Source organism: Pongo pygmaeus, chromosome Y (genome assembly GCF_028885625.2).
Source record: "Pongo pygmaeus isolate AG05252 chromosome Y, NHGRI_mPonPyg2-v2.0_pri, whole genome shotgun sequence".
Classification (NCBI taxonomy): domain Eukaryota; kingdom Metazoa; phylum Chordata; class Mammalia; order Primates; family Hominidae; genus Pongo; species Pongo pygmaeus.
Window position 1 is genome coordinate 16,654,102 of NC_072397.2, and position 19,512 is coordinate 16,673,613.

General features: G+C 40.7%; 1 pseudogene; it reads left to right on the top strand.

Annotated features, from left to right (window-relative positions):
- Window positions 1–13,159: 13,159 nt before the first annotated feature.
- The window catches only part of LOC129025698 (chromodomain Y-like protein), a 107,635-nt pseudogene continuing 101,282 nt past the window's right edge, over window positions 13,160–19,512 (top strand).

Below are 19,512 nucleotides of genomic sequence, written 5' to 3' on the forward strand. Positions count from 1 at the left end.
CAGTGAGGGAGAACCTACAAACTTTTGGAACAAATGGCTGGTATTGTGAAAGATGATGTGATTGTTTATTTGCATCTCTTAATTGGAAATTCAGCATTCAAGGTCACCCCACCTTGTATGTTTATAATTAGAAATTACAGAAATCATTTTTCTTTTCTAGGTTTTCAAGATTTTGCAATTAAGATGATGACACAGGCAGACCATTGTTCTCTAGGCAATTTTAGTTCTAGTTGCCATTCACTGGAAAAAAATTAATCATGTGTAATTCCTGGGGAAGCATTATTGTTATTCTGCATACTCTTGCATTGCTTATTAAATAAATATATATTTAAACAACTTCTGAATGAAGGAATTGCTAAATTTAAGACCATTTTGACAGTCCAGCAGAATCATAATAAAATCTGTCATCTCTGTATAATTTGCATCAAAAATGAGAAAAATTAAGAAAAACTGGATAAATAATTTAATTGTAAAATCAATTTATCTTCCTGGAAAGATAAACATCCTTAAACAAAGACTCTGGTATTTTAGGGTGTTCACATAAGAGAAAATAATATGATATGAAAATTCAATATATCAGCCAGGCATGGTGGCTCACGCCTTGTAATCCCAGCACTTTGGGAGGCTGAGGCAAGCAGCACACTTGAAACCAGGAGTTTGAGGCCAGACTGGACAACATGGAGAAATTCTGTCTCTACTAAAAAATACAAAAATTAACCAGGTGTGGTGGTACCCACCTGTAGTCCCAGCTATTCGGGAGGCTGAGGCAGGAAAAGCAATTCAACCCAGGAGGCAGAGATTGCAGTGAGCTGACCTCATGCCACTGCACTCCAGCCTGGAGACAGAGTAAGCCTCCATCGCAAAAATAAATGAATAAATAAAAATAAAATTCCACTTATCAGTGGTGAGTAATAAGCATGTAATAACAAGTGTGATCCTGATATGTGCTATTGAAATGCTGTAGAAGAGAAAAGTGTGGAAGAGTTGCTGGCCAGGCAGGAACAACACCATCTCTGCTTCACCCCAGTTAAAGAACCTAAGATAAACAGAGATGGGAGAAATCAATGCCCACTTATTTTAAGGTGTGATTTTCTGCACAGGAAACACACTCACAGAAGTGCTGTGCATTTGTTTGTCTGACAAATGCTATAGCCATGGTCACAGCCTTGACCTGTGAGGGACTGAATTAGCTTTGACATTATTGTTCCAGCCTCTAAATGACTTCTAGTCTGCCATTTACTGATTAGCTGAAGAAAATACGTTCACACGCATAATGAAACCTCTTCTAATGTCAAGTTTTTATTTAACTGTCCGAGCTAAGCACCCAAAATAACTTAAGAAGCCACCGAGAACACGAAGCAAGTACATTATTACTGATGCTTAAGGGAAGAGTGTGACGTAAGCTGTCTTGGAGGTAGCTAGACCTTTTGAAGGAATTTCTTCAGGAAATTCCATTGGAAAAAGTGGTTTCGAGTATTTTGGGGTTTTGTTTTTGTTTTCTTTTTAAAGGGGGGCTGTGGACTTGGTGCTGACTTTATTTGGAACATTTAAATACTTTGGATGCTATTTTTGAATAAAAATTTTCTCCTACAAATTTCACTCTGAAAGAGTTGAGATGAAATAAATCCAGCCCTAAAATTATTTTACCAATTCCAAACCTTCAAACAATATTGGGATATTTTAATTGAAGACCTACAGCATATTTCGTTACAATCTTTCTTTCCATGATGATGAACTGCCAGGCTGAAAAACAACTTAGGGTGGTAATGAAGGAAATTTTTTTAACCTAGTAGAGACTAACTACAGAATAAAATTCTGTAAAGTGTCTAAATCCTACCCTCACAATCTCTGAAGTTCTGATTCATCATCAGAGCCTAGTCTAAGAAATCTCTTCAACTGTTGGGAAGTCTATTTTGAAAATAATCTCCTCCGATGTACACCTTTATAACCAAATATTCAAATGATTGATTTTCCAATTTCTTGTACCAACTTATGGTTTTAAAATGGTTTTAAAAGAATCAAAGACATTTTCCCCAGGAAGTTCAAAGAGTCTGCCAGCTGTCTCCGGTGTCCAGCTTGTAGCAAGCCCAGAGTAGTCCGTGATCCCTCGAGCCAAGGACATTTTAATGAATGTGTGTGTTCAACAGGCACCTGATATTTTGCAGTCTACATCATCCCTTTTCCAAACCACCATGACCATCACCACCAATAAAACACATTTTCCAAATAGGCATCTTCCAAGTTTCAGTCAAAGACACGTGAGGGAATAAAAGTCACTAGGAGGTAAAATACTTCAACTAGAAGATGTTTCCCAAATTTTAGTTGTTTGCATATCACTACTGAAATATTTGCCATATCCTAGGACCACTGTACTTTGAGTTTGAACAACATAAACTTAACCAATATTGGAACCTGACCTACAAAACCAGAAATTTCTTACAGTTTTGTAGAAATTTTCAAGTGGCTCAGTTTCATATTATTAACTTAAATTTTCTTCAGCTTGACTAACTTTAAAATCATAAATTCAAGTTAGCAATTGTACTTCTTGGATATTTACCAAAAAGATTTGAAATTTATGTCTACACAAAAACCTGGACACAAACGTTTTTACCAGCTTTATTCATAATTGCCAAAACTTAGAAGCAATCAAGATGTCTTTCAGTAGGTGAGTGGATAAACTGTGCATCCAGATAATGGAATATTATTCAGCACAAAAAGAAATGACCTAGCAGGGTTTAAGAAGACATTCAGGAAACTTAAATGCATATTACTAAGTGTGAGAAGACAAAAGTTTCCATATTGTATGATTCCAACTGTATGACAACCTGGAGAAAGCGAAATATGGAAATAGTAAATATATCAATGGTCTCCAGGGGTTAGTAGGGAGAAAGAGATGAATTGGAGGAGCACAGAGGATTTTTAGGGGTATGAAACTATTCTGTATGGTACTGTAATGGTGGACACATGTCGTCTTACATTTGTCTAAACCCATAAAGTGCACACCAATGGTGAATTCTAATGTAAGCTCTGGTCTTTGAATAATAACAGTTCATCAGCTGTAATAAATGTACCACTTGTTCAGGATGCTGATAATGGCTATGCATGTGTGGGCACAGAGAATATATGGGAAATCCTTATACCTTTGTCTATTTTTTTTTCTGTGAATCTAATAATTCTTTTAAAAAATAAAGTCTATTTTTTATTTTAAAAAAGTCTATTTTTTATTTAAAAAGTCTATTTTTTATTTAAAAAGTCTATTTTTATAAAAAAATAAAGTCTATTTTTTATAAAAAAATAAAGTCTTTTTTTTATAAATAAATAAATAAAGTCTATTTTTAAAACAGTCTTAAATTAGTATTAAGTATTTTAAACCTTAAGCATATTGTGGTAGAAACTCTCCAAATATGGCCATCATCAATTCTTTCCCTCTGTGAAGATTCATGTCACTTTTCTCATCAAGAGGTAGAGTCCATTTCTCCTTTCTGTAATTCTAGGTTGGCCTTGTGACATTTTTAACCAATAGAATATGGCCTCTTTAAGAGGCTTAACAGCTTTCACCTTGTTCTCTAAAGAGAAGCCAGCCATTATGTAAAAAATCTGAATACTCAAGACTACCATGCTGCGAAAAATTCCAGGTGCTAGGGCTGATGTGGGAAGGTCACATGGTGGAGAACTGAAGAACCCATCAGACAGTGAGAACCAATACCCCATACATATGACTCCAGTTGAATCATCTCAGCCAGCTCTCAGAAATTTAAGTCATCTCAGCTGAGGTCCTAGACACTGTGAATTATAGGTGAACCATCTTTGCTGTGAGCTATCTGCACTCACAGCCTACAAAATCAAAGAGCATAATACAATATGTGCTGTTTTAAGTCCCTCATTTGAGAATAGATCATTGAAACACTATCTGAGGAGAGCTGCATGTTGATTAAGACAAGATTCTGAAGCAGAGTGCCCCAGTTTCTGGCCTTAATACATAATAGCTGTGAAACCCTGGGTAAATTATGGCTGTGGTAAATTGCTACATTGGTGGCCCCCAATGAACCATACCTCCTACTATTCACAGACTTGTGCCATCCCCAGATGCTGACTCTGAGCTTGAGCATGTGACTTGCTTTGGCTGAGCCTAGCCCAGATCAAAAAGGAAAGAAAGAAAGAAAGGAAGAAAGAAAGAAAGAAAGAGAAAGAAAGTTTAAAGCCACGAAGTTTATGGATTGTTTCCTATGAAGCAGTAAATAAATAGAAATAATACCCATGAAATTGCAAATGTGATTAAACATTTTTCCTATCACACATTAAATTTTTTTAAAGTCAGTCAATGCACCAGCAAAAACTATTTTATCTATCACTTAATAATCCTTTTACCAGACTATGGAAAATATTGGTTTAAAAAGAAGACAACAATAACAATGATAATAAGTACAATAGCAATTCATAATTTAGTGGCTACTCTTTTCTGGACCTTGGGCTAAATGGTTTACATGCATAACCTAATTTAATCCCCTCAACAACCCTGTCAGTTAGGTGCTATTATTCGAATTTTGTAGATAATGAAAGATGAGTAAGCTCAGAAAGGTAAGTAATTTGCCAAAGGTCACATGACGGTCATAGTTGATGACTCTTAGAACTTTTTATGGAGGAGAAATTTCCCATGATCTTAAAGAAAATGAATGAGATCTACTATTTGTATAAATGTTTCTCTACCTTTTAGTTATGAATTGCCGATATCATTGTATATATTATATTCAGGGGATACTTCGGAGACAGAGCTGCTCTATATGACCAGAAACTTGGGCTACCGACAGGTTCCTCACCCTCCCACCATGTACTCACCTCCATTCCTACTGATGGACTGTCAGGAGTAGTGCATTGTCCTCATTAGAGTCACTTTAACAATAACCAACAGTAGTTATTGGACATTTATCATGCACTCAGCTCTTTGCTGAGTGCTTGAGTGGGAATGGAAAGTTGAGAAGAGGTCCAGAATAATTGTAAAATAGGGTTCCAACCCTTGAAGAATTTATGTATTTGTTAAGAAGGCCAGACTAGTTTACACACCCAAAATAGTCACTAGACAAAGTAAGTCCACTTAAAATTAGGTGCTAAATTACTCAGAACATATAAGACACAGAAATTGGGAGAAAAGGAAAAAACCAGAGGAGGCTGAATGGAAAAGCAACTCTTGCATGCCTCACAAGTGAGTGTAGGCTTTGCAAAATTGGAGCTAAGTGGAGAGGGCGTTCTAGGTAAAGAAAACACACAGGAAAAGATATGCAAGGGAATAGTCATGGAACAGAGAGACAGTTTGGGGGTGGAAAAGATGTTTGGATCCATAGACCAAGAAGGACTGAACAGAATAAGATTGTGTTGAATTCACTCTGTGTCCCCAAAGATGGTGCCTATCCAGATAAAGGGTGGGTCTGCCTTCCCCAGCCCACTGACTCAAATGTTAATCTTCTTTGGCAATACCCTCACAGAAACACCCAAGATTAATAGTTTACATCCTTCAATCCAATCAAGTTGATACTGGGTATTAACCATTATACTTGTTCATATATTTAAAATGTGTCTATGATTAATAGGCATTACTATAGTAATAAAATGAACAAACAAAACGGTTATTTTTTTTCCTTGGTGATAACTACATGTCCAGCTGTCAACTTCCTTAACACCTTCAACCCCAAAAGGATCAGTGTCTACCCAGCCAGTGTGCACTCCCAGGTCAATGGCAGATATTGGTAAACATTACACACATTTGCCTCATGTACCATGTCATCAGAATCTTTCTCAACACAGCCACACAGGCTGTCACTGCCAACTTATCAAAGCTCTGATGAAAATATTTTTGCCATCCAGGACACAATGATCATTCACTCTTCCTCCCAGATCTACATTCTACAGATAATTCTAAATGGGTCAGTCCAGGGTGCTGGAAAGAGCCCTGATCATGGAACCAGATGCTCTAGCTCTACAAGTCTGGCTCTGGCTCTATCACCCTCTATTAGAATATCTTTTTTCCTTGGGACAGACAGCCACTTGCCTGATCCTCAAGCCTCCTCTGCTGTGAAATCAGGATGTTGACCTAAATGCTGTCTGAGGCCTCTACCTGCTGTAGTGCCTGGTGTGATTCTAAATTTCATTTTTTTGCCAGGCACGTGATGCAGGCAAGAAAAATAACAATAATAATGCCTCATATCAAGGGCCTCATCTGTGTTAAGCATTGTGCTAAGCACTTTACGTGGATTATTATTCCATTTACTACTCATAATATCACATGATGGTACTATTCTCTCCATTTTACAGATAAAAAAACTTAGGTTTAGAGAAGGAAAGTACCTTGTCTGAGACCATCCAGCCAATTCCTTCTGCTGCAAGCAATGGCCACACTCCACTTGAGGGCTTTCTCTCATCTCAGTGATGTAGGCCAGTAGTTTCAGCAGCAGAAGGGAGTCAATGCCCCTGGAAACAGCTCTCATATAATGACAGATTGAAGTCAAAGGATAAATATCCTATCTCCCTTGCCTCTTTTTGGGGATGACTGTGAGGTTTATTTTTTCCCTTCATTGTCTTGCTTCCTCTCTTCCCCACCTTTGTTTCCTGGAACCACCTCTCCCCAAAATTTCTTGTACTTAGATTCTTCTTGCAGGATATTTTTTCCTGGAACTTGAACCAAGACAACCTTGCACCATGCTTAGCTGTCATGAAAATTAGACAATAGTGTTCTAGAAAAATATGCCTAAAATTCACTTTTCAGCTCCTACTGAATTCCCTTTGAGTTTTAAGTATCTAATCCAGTTATATCAGAGTCTGTATCCCTTGAGGGAGGAGAGTTATGGGCACTTGGGGTTTGTAGAACTATGAAGGCCACCAGGCTTGAGAAAGTAGACCCCCGCATTCTCATTCTGCCTTCAGCACTTCCCCACTCTGTGCTCACAGACAAGTATGGAAACTCAGATGCCTACTTATTCATTTGTAAACAGAAAGCTCTATGATTCTGACTCAGGTTTTAGGTCTTGGGCTCAAGATAATCCAGCACAGATTGGTTTATCTATAGTTAAGGCTGGAATGCATCACTTTACACAGCTGACAATTATGCATAAATGAAGTAAAGACCCAGACACTGGTAGGCGGGAAAAGGAGAAAACACAATACTAAACAAGGAAATAAGATCAACAGAGATAAAGGGCTGGGCAGTCAGTCCTAGGTGAAAATGTTAACTGTAATCTAGCCTTTTCGAGAAAGATGGAATGTAAATCTCTCAAAATACAATGTGTCCAGAGCTAAATATGTGCCCATTATGATGATTTTCCAGGAACTGTCATATTCTATTATAGAGCTGAAATGTTTCTTTTCAGCTACAAAACGCTTTTACACAATTAATCACTTTTTAGAATCAATATGATTTTTTAGTGGCAGAGGCATTACTGAATACCATGTCCTCCAGCCCTGTCATGGTAGTGGTTGTTTGTGGGATCAACTGTAATAATTATTGTAATTTTATTCAAGGAATTTGGGAAAATGAAAATATTCCTAGTAGAGCTTGAAAACAAAGTAAAGAAATCATCCCATGTGACTTTCTCCCCTGAAGTTCCCTGTGACTCCCTGTCTGCTATCAAGCTTGTGCTTCGATGTTAATTTTTCCATCTTCTTTGGCTGCCAGTAATTTGGAGACACTGATGTCATCAGACCATCTGTTCAGTAGAACCACAGCAATGCCTTCCTCCTGAGTTGTTTTCACCTTGACAGCTGCTTTGGGCTATTTGCAATATGCTCGAAGCAGAGACTAAATTTTATTCCAAACAGTCCCTTAGCATTACATCAAAGTGTAAAAATTAAAGTTAATTATTTTTCTAATTGTCACAAAAAAATCAGGTGCACACTGAGTTATTAAAACTACTGGTTAATCTCAAGACAAACAAAAGCAGATAGTCTGCATATAAGCAATCACACACATAATTTTTTTCTTCCCGTGTTGCAGGACGAGCCATGGATAAAACCCCTCAGATACTGGGTTGGGGAAGGAAGTAGCTTTAGTCACCTGGGAGCATTGGTAGACTTGCATCTCAAAAACAGAGCTCGCCGAAAGGAAAATTCCTGCTCCTTTTAAGGGCTTACAGTTCTAAGGTGTCCACGTGAAATGGTCTTGATCAATTGAGCAAGCATGGGGTAAGTAACTGGGGCTGCATTCATTGGTAGTCAAGACAGAACAGAACAGAACAGAAAGTTTCACAATGCTTCCTCATACAATGTCTGGAATCTATAGATAATACAAGTGATTAGGTCAGGGATTGATATTTAACTACCAGGCCTGAGGTGCGGTGCTGGGCTGCCTGACTTTTGATCTCATTTTTGCCTTTCTTTAACTTTTGCTTCCTCTTTCTTTTTCTGAGGTATGAGACAATAAGAGAGGTGGTCTTCTTCCTTACCTGTTGCCTTCTGACAGACTCAGTTTGTCCAGTCTGATCATTCCAGTTATGAATAGGGCCTGACATAGAATACTGCTAAATAGATTTTATAGGATGAATGACCAGTATTTCTTTCTTTTTTTTTTTTTTTTTTAATGGAGTCTCTGTCTGTCACCCAGGCTGGAGTGTAGTGGCACGATCTCAGCTCACTGCAAGCTCTGCCTCCCAGGTTCATGCCATTCTCCTGCCTCAGCATCCCAAGCAGCTAGGACTAAAGGCCTGTGCCACCACACCTGGCTATTTTTTTTTTTTTTTTTTGTATTTTTAGTAGAGACAGGGTTTCACTGTGTTAGTCAGGACGGTCTTGATCTCTGGACCTCATGATCCGCCCACCTTGTCCTCCCAAAATGTAGTATTTCTTTTTTCTAAGGCACTCTTGAATATAATCCATTTATATATATTCTTCCCAGTCAGCTGTCTTTCTGGGCTCAGGAAGAACTGGGAGTTAACTTTCACTTCCTCTTCAAGAGGAACTTGAGAGGGCTGCAAGGGAAATGGAGATTTTCATCACTTCAAAATCTGTAGAGACCCCTTAAATGTTTTGGAGGGTCACAGCTGCCTCTAGAATAAAGTTTGTTTTTTTTTAAAAAAATCCTACCATATGAAACTGATAGCAAATATTAAACCAAAAGCAAAATAGATTTGGAATTTAATGGAAAGCGTAACTGGATATACTCCTTAAAATAGATCTTAAGAAAGACAAATTACAATGGACCTGTATGAACATCATGTCTCAAGGGATTTTACATTATAGAACTTCATGTGTGCTATGTTGCACAAGTATCCTGAGATCCCCTTGCATTGACTGAATGTCAATTTTCATTTCCATATGTATTACTGAATATTCTTAAATTCATGTCTTATTTCTTGCTCCATTCTTATCCCTTCCTCCTCTTCCTCACTCCCTTCCCACACTAATTCATGCTAAGTCCTGTTGTGTTTGCCCTCTAAAAAGAGTTCTTGACTCCTCCCATTTTTATTTTCTTTTCTAGCATTTTATTAGATCAAGTTACATTCATCTGTCATCTGGAGGCCACTGGCCTTTTAACATCCACTCTTGTCCTCTCCAATCTGTTTCCTACAAGTTAGCATGTAAATTTGATCATACTATCCTCCTAGTTAAAGACCTTCAATTACAAACCATTGTTTTTAGAGTGAAGATCTCAACCCCTAATTAGCCCTCCAAGGCTCTGCAATGTTGTCCCCTGACTACTTAGTTAGGGGATATTTGCATTCCTTTACATTGCTTCACATTCCTTCCTCCTCTCTACTTTAGTCACTGTGGATTTTTGTTTCTTTTTTTTTTGGTTTTGTTTCTAGTCCTTCCAACAGGCTGGGCTTCCTCTCACCACAGGTCCTTTGCACATGATGTTTATTCTTCCTGATCACTCTTCCCCTGGTTAAAGCCTATCTATTTTTCAGATCTCAATTCTTTGTAAGTTTTTCTTTAAACTAATCTTCTAGACAAGCCTGGTCTGGTCCTTCTATCTGCTTTCACTTTCTTTCTTGGTAACAGAAGCCCCATTTTTTCAACAGGTCACATGACTTACACACCTCTATTACAGCTAAATATGGAGGTGTGATTAAATTATAGCCAAAGATTTGTAAGTGGAAGTGGTGTGTTCATTTTCCAGGACATGTTTTTCTTTATATCTTTCTCCTTCCTCTTACTAGAATACAGACATGATGTCTGGAGACTCAGCCATTATCTTGGACTATGAAATGGAAGCCATACGCTGGGGATAAGGGACAAGATAGAAGGAACCTGGGTCACTAACACTGACAATATCAACACTGGTCTATCTACAGTAATATGAGAGAAAGTAATCTTCTATCTTGTGTAACTCAAATTCATTTTAGTTTGTTTATTTCAACTTGTATTTGAATCTAATTCAAATTTGTGCAGTGTGATTACTACATCTCCCCCACTAAATAAATCATAAGCTTTATGAGGGCAGGGACAATGTCTGGATGATCTTTATATTCCTGCGACCCATCAAGAGGCCTGGTACATATTCAAATGAATATTTGTAGATAGAAAAAAGGAAGGAAAGTAGCAAAGAAAAAAAGAACCCCTGTACTTCCTAAAATTTAATAAAATTTTAAGTATGTATTTTATAGACAAAGTTGTAGTAAGATCTGCCAATCCAGCCCACTATCTCATTAGACAAGGCTCAAAATTAATCTCCTGATACACTGCAAAGTAGAGCTGGGAAGAACGGAAGAGGGGGACTTGCACCTCATTCTATTGGGAAGAACAGCACATACAAAGAGGCAGACATGTGAGGAGAGCAGTACAGTCAGCAGGGGTCAGGTCATGGAGGTCTAGTCAAGGACAAGGCATATTTTATCCTGGTAGCAACGAAGGTATATCAAGGGGTTTTGTTTATTTTTTTGAAATAATATATTTCAGAAATATTATAGTGGTTTTCATGCGGAAGAAGGATAGCAAGAAAGAGCCACTGGAGACTATTCAGTCAGTGTCATGCTAAATAATGATGAAAATGAGTGCTTATGATAATTGTTAGCATCGTTCATCAACGTCCAGACTCCTCTCCTTGAGGACATGCAGCAAGATTGCACTTCTAGTCTTCCTTATAGTGTAGTGGTAGAATAGGAATTAAAATAAATTAGAGAATGTGTAAGGAAAAACTCAGTTGTGTGTAAGCAAAAACTCAGTTTTATGTAATAAAATCCAGTTCCCCCTTAGAAGGAGTAAGAGGTGAGGTCCTTTAAAAATTAATGCCTATTTTTCTGTCTGTGGCTAGGAGACTTATTTCTCCCTTTTGCAGGCATTGTGAAGACACTTTTTCTCTAGCTGTGCAGCTGCAAATTCACTAAGACAGATAAACATAAGTCATAAAACATATTTTTCCTGGAAAAGTAAGAAATGATATAATGCAAGTCTCAATTGAATAACTGCCTTTGTTTCTCACTTCTGTAATATGCTTCCCCCTGCACAGATCTCCCACAACCCCATGAAATTCTTAAAAGGTAACTTGACCCTTTGTTCAGGGCTCAGTCCTTTGGATGTTAATCTGACTGGATTGGTGCACATAAACAATAATAATAAATCCTCCGCAACCCCTCAGTCTCTTGGATTACTAAATTATCCTGAAACATTTCTAGTGGCCCCTATGGGGATTGAAGATGACAGATTTACTGTCTCCTTTGCCTGTGGGACTAGAACCTGGGGCTGGGGGAGACCCAACATTCAAGGTGTGCTGTGGGGGAGCTTCACCCAGATGGACACCAGTTCTCCTTGCATTCTGGTGGCCTACCCAGCAGCACAACAAAACAAAACTGGAGGATGATACCAGCACTTCAGGAACCAAAGTAAGGAGAAAGTGCCCAAGGCAGGAAAGCCCATCTCATAGGGATGAAGGGGAGCTTGATCACCTCCCGGGGACTGACTAGTAATCCAACCCAGAGTGGCTGGGGGTGGCAGGAGTGGCCTGCCAATTTGGATGAACCTCATGTCCCCACTGATAAAGTGGAAGGGAGAAAATGGGCCATGAAAGTGGCAAGTGCAGTAAGGAAGAGCTTGCTAGCAGAGTGGCAAGAGTGGCTTGCCACCCAACTGGGAGTGTGTAGGTGGGTGTGAACCTACCTGGGACATGAGATATGCTCATTTCATTCAATGAAGAGTCCTGGAGTAGGAGTGGTGTGTGTATGTGTGTGAATGTGGGAGCCTAACTAGGCTCACCTGGGACTCGGGAGAGGCTCGTTTCATCTGATGAGGAGTCTTGGGGCAGGTGAGGGGTGTGAAAGTGTATAAAAGAGAAGGTCACAGGAGGGGCCAACACTTGGAATGACATGGGAAAGCACAGATCTCTTAGCACGGCCTGTGTGCTCTGAGGTGAGTGCAGGGGAAATCAGACCTAGGACATTGCATAAGGCTGATAGGACCAGCTCCATGGCTGCAGCAGGCTGTGAGAGGAGAAGGCATGTTCCTGGGTAAGCAGCATCTGAAACTCCCATAATAGGACCCAGTCTGGTGTACCTGAGAATGAAAGTGTGCCACAAAGAAGAAAATGGGAGGAAAAGCATTGAAACCAACTCCTTTGGAGTGCATGATAAATAATTGAAAACAAAAAAGATTTAGAGATGACTGTGGGATGAAACTGGATGCTCAAAACCTAAAGACATTCTGTGAGATAGACTGGCCTGCTTTTAATGTGGGGTGGCTCTCTGAAGTTACAATAGACAGGAATTAATTGGCCATGTGTTTAAGGAGTTGGAGGACAACCAGGATACTCAGACCAGTTTCCCTATATAGCCTCTTGGCTCAATGTGGCACAAACTCACCCCAAGTGGCTACAGCCCTACCTAGAGGGATACTGAAAGTCATCAGTGGCTCAGGCATCCCAACCAAAGGAAGCAGAGGAACGTAAAGCCCCTATTGTCTCCCAGGAAAAGGAATCCTCAAAGCCTCAGACAAAACAGGTTCTTCAGGCTCCACCTGAGGAAAGGGAATGTCCACCCCCATATGTGCCAGTCTACCCATCTTTGGACAGAATAAGGCAGGAGGCAGAGTCAGGAGCATCCGGAGAATCGAGCTTGGAGGAAAGTGAGACTCAGTCTCCCCCCCTACTCCAGAGGAACAGAAGCCCCCATTAGAGAAAAGCAAGTAAGATGGACAGGGCAAGGCAGCTAGGCCCCTCTGCTCAGGCCAACCATGGGCTTTGCAGATGCCACTTCAAGAGATCAGGACACAGGTTTATCATGACCAAGGGCAGATACATGGAGGCCCCAGGCTTTATGTTTATCAGCCTTTCTCCACTACTGATCTCTTAAATTGGAAACAGCACACCCCTTCATATGCAGAAAAGTCTCAGGCTCTCATTGATTTGGTGAATTCTATTATTATGACACATAACTGGACCTGGACAGATTGTCAACAACTTTTGCTAACTTTGTTTAATACAGAGGAGTGTAGAAGAGTTAATCAGGCAGCTCTCAGCTGGTTAAAAGGGGAAGCCCCAGAGACCACCCCTAACCCATGCCAGTTGGCCACGGAGCAACACCCAAATGAGGACACTAACTGGGACCCAAATGAGGCCGAGGACATGGAATGGCTGCAGCTATATAGAAAGACACTCATGAATGGGATAAAGGCAAGAGGAAGGAAGGCAATGAACATGAGTAAAATATCAGAAGTGCACCAAAAGCCTGATGAAAGCCCAAGTGCATTCTATGAAAGGCTTTGTGAGGCATATAAGCTGTACACTCCAATTATTCCAGAGGCTCCTGAAAACCAAAATATGATAAATATAGCCTTTGTAGGGCAAGCTCAGGGAGACGTAAGATGAAGCCTTCAGCAGATGGAAGGCTTTGAAAGGAAAATTATTAGTGAACTCCTGGAAATAGCAAATAAAGTATACATAAACTGGGAAGAAGAGGTGGAGAGAAAGGAAGAAAGGAAAACCAGAAATAGAAATAAAGAGACAACTCAATTTATAGCTGCTATAAATTGGCAGAAAGTAACCCTGGATTTGCTAGAGGGCATGGCTGAGGCAGAGGCTGAGGAAGAGGGCAGACAAGACTGGGAGAGGAAAGCCGGTCCCAGTTGGACAGGAACCAATGTGAAAGGTGCAGGCAAATGGGGCATTGGAAAGAAGAGTGCCCCAACAAGGAAAAGAATGGAGATGATGGTCAATGGTCTAACCCTGAGAGCAGTGTTCAGTTGCTAGTTATGGTTCTTCAAAGGCAGATCCAGATCTGTTCAGCTTAGTGGGGGCCAAGAATTTCAAGGACTGAGACAGACCAAGCTCCATCCTTTTAGGCCCTGGGGAACCTAAGGTCTCTATGGAAGTAGGGGGCTGATTAATGGATTTTTTGGGTGATACTGCTGCTGATTTATCTGTGGTAACTCACTGAATTAGCCACCCCCCCCAGAAAGAACTGTGCACTATTGCAGGTAGCAAGGGGACCAAAAAAAAGAGAGACCATTTTGCAAATCCAAGAGATGTGTTATTGGGGGACCAGAAGTGCAGCATGAGTTTCTGTATACGTCAAATTATCCAGTGCCCCAATTTATGCCAGTGCAGGCATAAATTTCCTTTCCACTTGAAGGGAATATGACCCTGGAGTTTGGAAAGTCTAAGGCAATGGTATTCACTCTATCAAGTTAGAACTGAGGAATGGTGGCTGTATGAACTGTGTGTCAGGAGACTGCCAGAGAAGGACCTACACGGTATGTGGGGAAAGTTTTTCAAGGTACCAGCCGTATGGGCTGAGGACAACCCCCCTGGACTTACTGCAAAGAGACCCCCAGTGGTAGTAGAGCTTAACTCTCATGCTGCCACAGTATGGGTCCATCAATACCCCAACCCAGAGAGGCAATTGATGGCATTAAAAAAACATTTAAATCAGCTCTATGAACATGGGATTATAGTGAAAGGCAAGTCCTCCTGGAATACTCCTCTGCTGTCTGTGCCCAAGCCAAATGGTGGATACAGGCCAGTGCAGGTCACCTGGGCAATAAATAAGGCCACTGTCACTATCCATGCCATAGTACCCAACTCATACAGAATGCTGGGAGAGATTTCTGCTAAGGCCGTGTGATTCACATGTCTGGACTTAAAGATTACTTTCTTTTGCTTGAGGCTTGCTCCCCGAAGTCAGTCTATATTTGCCTTCCAGTGGGGACAATCACAGTATACAAGGTTGCAGCAAATGTTTAAGAATTTTCCCACTATCTTTGAGGAGGCTTTGGCTATCAACCTTGAGGATTTTGCACCACCTTGTGACAATTTGTGCTATTACAATACATTGATGATTTGCTTGTCCAAGGACAAGGCAAAAGTCTGTTTTAGGGAGGTTAGATATCTAGGATTCTCAATATCCCAAGTCCAGCGCAGGCTTGGAAGTGCATGCAAGGAGGCTGTATTTGCATTGCCCACCCCAGTTACAAGGCAGCAGGTCAGAGAATTTCCAGGTGTGCTGAGATTCTGCCAAAACTGAATTCCAAACTTCTCCCTTAAAGCAAGGCCCTCATATGAGTCTACCAAAGGAAAAGAAAGAGAGCCCTTCCTATGAGAAAATAAACAGAAAAAGTCCTTTAAAAATATAAAAGAAGTTTTCATCCAAGCCCCGGCACTAGGGTTGCCGGATGTAGAAAAGTCCTTCTCTTTGCATGTGGATGAATGAAAGGGAATAGCAGTCAGTCTTAACTCAGTTCTTGGGCTCCTGGCACCAGCTGGTAATATACTTATCCAAGAGACTGGACTTTGTTGCCTTAGGTTGGCCCCACTGTGCCAGGGCATTGGCAGCTACTACAATCTTTATTGAAGATGACAACAAGCTAGCCCTAGGTCAGAAGTTAATGCTTCTGGTGCCACACACTGAAGTCACCTTACTGGAGCCAAGAGAACATCGTTGGCTGTCCAACTCTAGAATGCTAAAGTATTAAGGGCTTCTGTGTGAAAATCCTCAGATAACACTGGAGACTGTAAATAACTTGAATATTTACTTGAATAACTTGAATAACTGCGTACCCTGCTGCCTGCGGAGGAACAGGATTGGAAGGGCAGTGGGTTGCCTCACTGCTGGCAAGACCTTCCCCGCTGATGCATAAACAGGATTGTCAAAGTGTTCTCAAGCCAGGAAGATCTCAGAGATATCCCCTTGGAAAGCCCAGATGTTGACTACTTCACTGATGGTAGCAGTTTCATAACAAATGGGGTTCAATATGCAGGGTACGCAGTAGAGACACAGTACTCCATAGCCGAGACTCAAGCCTTAGCTTCTAGGACTTCTTCTCAGAAGGCTGAATTCACAGCATTAACCAGAGCACTCTTATTGGCTGAGGGGGAGAAAATAAACATATATACTTATTAAAGATATGCTTTTGCAACCCTGCATGACCATGGGATGATATACAAGGATAGAGGACTTTTGACTACTGAAGGAAAAGAAATAAAAAATGAAGAGGAAATTTTTCAATTATTGGAAGCCATATAGGCTGCAGAGAAGGTGGCTGTTATTCACTGCAAGGGACACCAAATTGGGAAAAGCTATGAGGTGCAGGGCAACAGAAAGATAGACCGAGAGGCTAAGTGGGCACCAATGAGCAAGGTTTTACCTGAAGAAATAACTCTAGCAATACCTCTCTTTATAGAGCCCCCTTTGCTAGAGGTGCCCAATTACTCTTCAAGTGAAAAAGCTTGGTTTGGTCAGGAAACAGGGAAATAAATTAAAGGTGGCTGGTGGCTCTTCTCTAATGGGAGGCTAGCCATCCCAGAGACAATAGCCTCAAGGTTTGTAAAGGGGGTCCATTAAGGAACATACACTGAAAGGGCTGCCCTAGAGACTTTGATAGGTCAACACTTCTATGTGCCATGGCTCTCTGCTATCACCTGTGCTGTTTGCGAACATTGTCTATCTTGTTCTGGGAATAACCCAAAACAAGGACCTACTTGACCTCTAGGAGTTCAGGAAGTAGAAGCTGTGCCTTGTGAGAACCTGCTTGTAAACTTTACCAAGTTGCCTTGAGCAGGAGGTTACTGGTATATGCCAGTGTTTGTTTTCACATTCTCAGGGTAGGTTAATGCCTTCCTCACCAGAATGGAAAAGGCTTGAGAGGTGACAAAGGTGCTACTAAAAGACATCATGCCAAAGTTGGGTTGACTTTAACCCTAGGAACAGAAAATGGTCCTGAATTTGTGGCAGAAGTAGTACAACAGCTGACTCAACTTTTAAAGATCAAATGGAAACTGCACACAGCCTACCAACCACAGAGTTCAGGGAAGCTGGACTGGATGAACTGGACACTCAAAGAGCTACTAAAAAAATTTTGCCAGGAAACTCATTTATGATGGGATCAGGGGTTGCCCATGGTCCTCCTCCAGACCAGGTGTACACCTCCAAAACAAACTGGGAATTCACCCTGTGAGATATTGTTCAGAAGGCCATCCCAATCATTAATCAAATTAGAGCAGATTTAAAGGAGTTAGGAGAGTTAACCCTTCGGAGACAGATGCAGGCTTTATAGTGGCAATGCAAGAGGTGCAAAGCTGGTTAAGGGAAAGGATGCCTATAAGTCTAACAGACCCAGTGCATCCACGTAAGCCGGATGACTCTGTCTGGGTTAAAAGGTGGAATCCAACAACCCTGGGGCCCTTATGGGATGGGCCTCATATTGTAATCATGTCTACTCCCACTGCTGTTAGAGTTGCAGGTATCACACCTTGGATTCATCATAGCTGGCTGAAACCGGCAGCAGCAGTGACTGCCAACGACAGCCAGTGGATTAGCCAACAAGACCAGATCACCCCACCTGAATAGTCCTATGGCTAAACCCAACCACCAGTAAGAAGGACAACTGCCCTGCTGTGAACACATCAGAGGCTGATCATTCTATGCATGGCTGAAGCTTGATACTGCAAGCTCTGCTCTAGTCACATCCCGGAAGCTGACTAGTCTATGCACAACTGAAGCTAAGAGGACCATCTCCAGATAAGTAAATTTGGATACAATTTATAACCCTAGTCATAATTCTGTCAATACTGATTGTTCTCTTATTATGATATCATTGCAAATGCTGCAAATGTCTATGCCCAGAGGAAAGTTTTCCATGTCCATGTGTAGTATAAGCATGTTTTTATTACATACATTGATGTTGTTATCAATTCTGCCTATATTAAGAGGAGAAAAATCTCTAGAAGGATGTCCACACTGTGTACATACTACCTGGGTAAGGAGTACCACAGTCAAAACTCTACTGTACCATATCTACTATGAATGTACATAAGCCAAGTTAGGAACCTGCACATATAAGCAAACCACCTATTAACTCTGTGACCCAGGAAATAATCAGCTATACATATGTTATGACCCTAAGCTCTTATGGTATGAATTCTGGTTTGAGGTACATATTAAATCAGAGGAAAAAAAAAGAAGGAGGGCTTATAGCTCAAACCAAAGAAGCCCCTCCCTCCTATGAAGGGCCTATTTCCTTGTACTTTGATGCCTGCCATGCCACATGTGTTCATAATCCTGAAAAACCAGAAGCAGTTTGCAATGGTTTAACACAAGAGAGGCTTAGCAGGAGCAGCACTTAACATCTGTATGGAGAACCACAAATCCAATGCCCAGACTGTAACATTTAGTAGTCTATGCTAACAGAGCTCCAACACTTGTATTCAGGAAGGACTGCTCTGTTAAGTAGTATGTCAACCAAATCAAACTGTATGACAAACACATGCAATCCTTTGAATTTTACTATCTTAAAGCCAGAGCTACTTTTTTGGTCTACAGGACAGACAGCACTATTATGGGTTGATAGACAAGGAATAGGCCTTGGAGTTCCATTACTAATTGTCAAGAAGATGAGAAAGACTCAAATGCATCCAACCCCGCAATTCCAGGTCCGTAAGTTATTCCATAAACATTTTAAGCACTCAGTGCCTGAGCTTGCCCCATCAACAAAAACTTATTTGCTCACCTAGCTGAAAATACAGCTGGCAGCTTAGGAATTTCCTCATGCTGTGTATGTGCAGGTACTAATATGGGGGACCAGTGGCCATGGGAGGCAAAGGAACTAATGCCACAAGATCACTTCACTTCACCTAAGCCTGCCAGTGAACCAACAGGCTTAGCCAGTGTTTGGTTGTTAAAAACCTCCATAATTAGAAAGCATTGTATCATCCAATTGGGAAAGACTTTCACAGAGGCAGTAGGAGAAACATCCTGCCTAGGGCAACAGAATTATGATAAGACTAAAAACAAAACTCTATGCAGAAATGTCCAGAACAACTCCTACTTACCAGATCCAAATCCTTTCTCTTGATTCTCTACCGTAAGCCACAATTGGCATCAGCTACATGTCCAAATGCTTGGAAAGCAACCTCTGGCCTATATTGGATCTGTGGCCTCTATTGGCAACTGCCAGATAAATAGACAGGGTCATGTGTGTTAGGAACAATCAAGCCATCCTTCTTTCTAATTTCTGCAAAGCACGGGAAACTCTTAGGGTATCCAGTTTATGATGAAAATAAAAAAAGAACTAGAAGAAGCATAATCACAAAAAATAAACACAAAT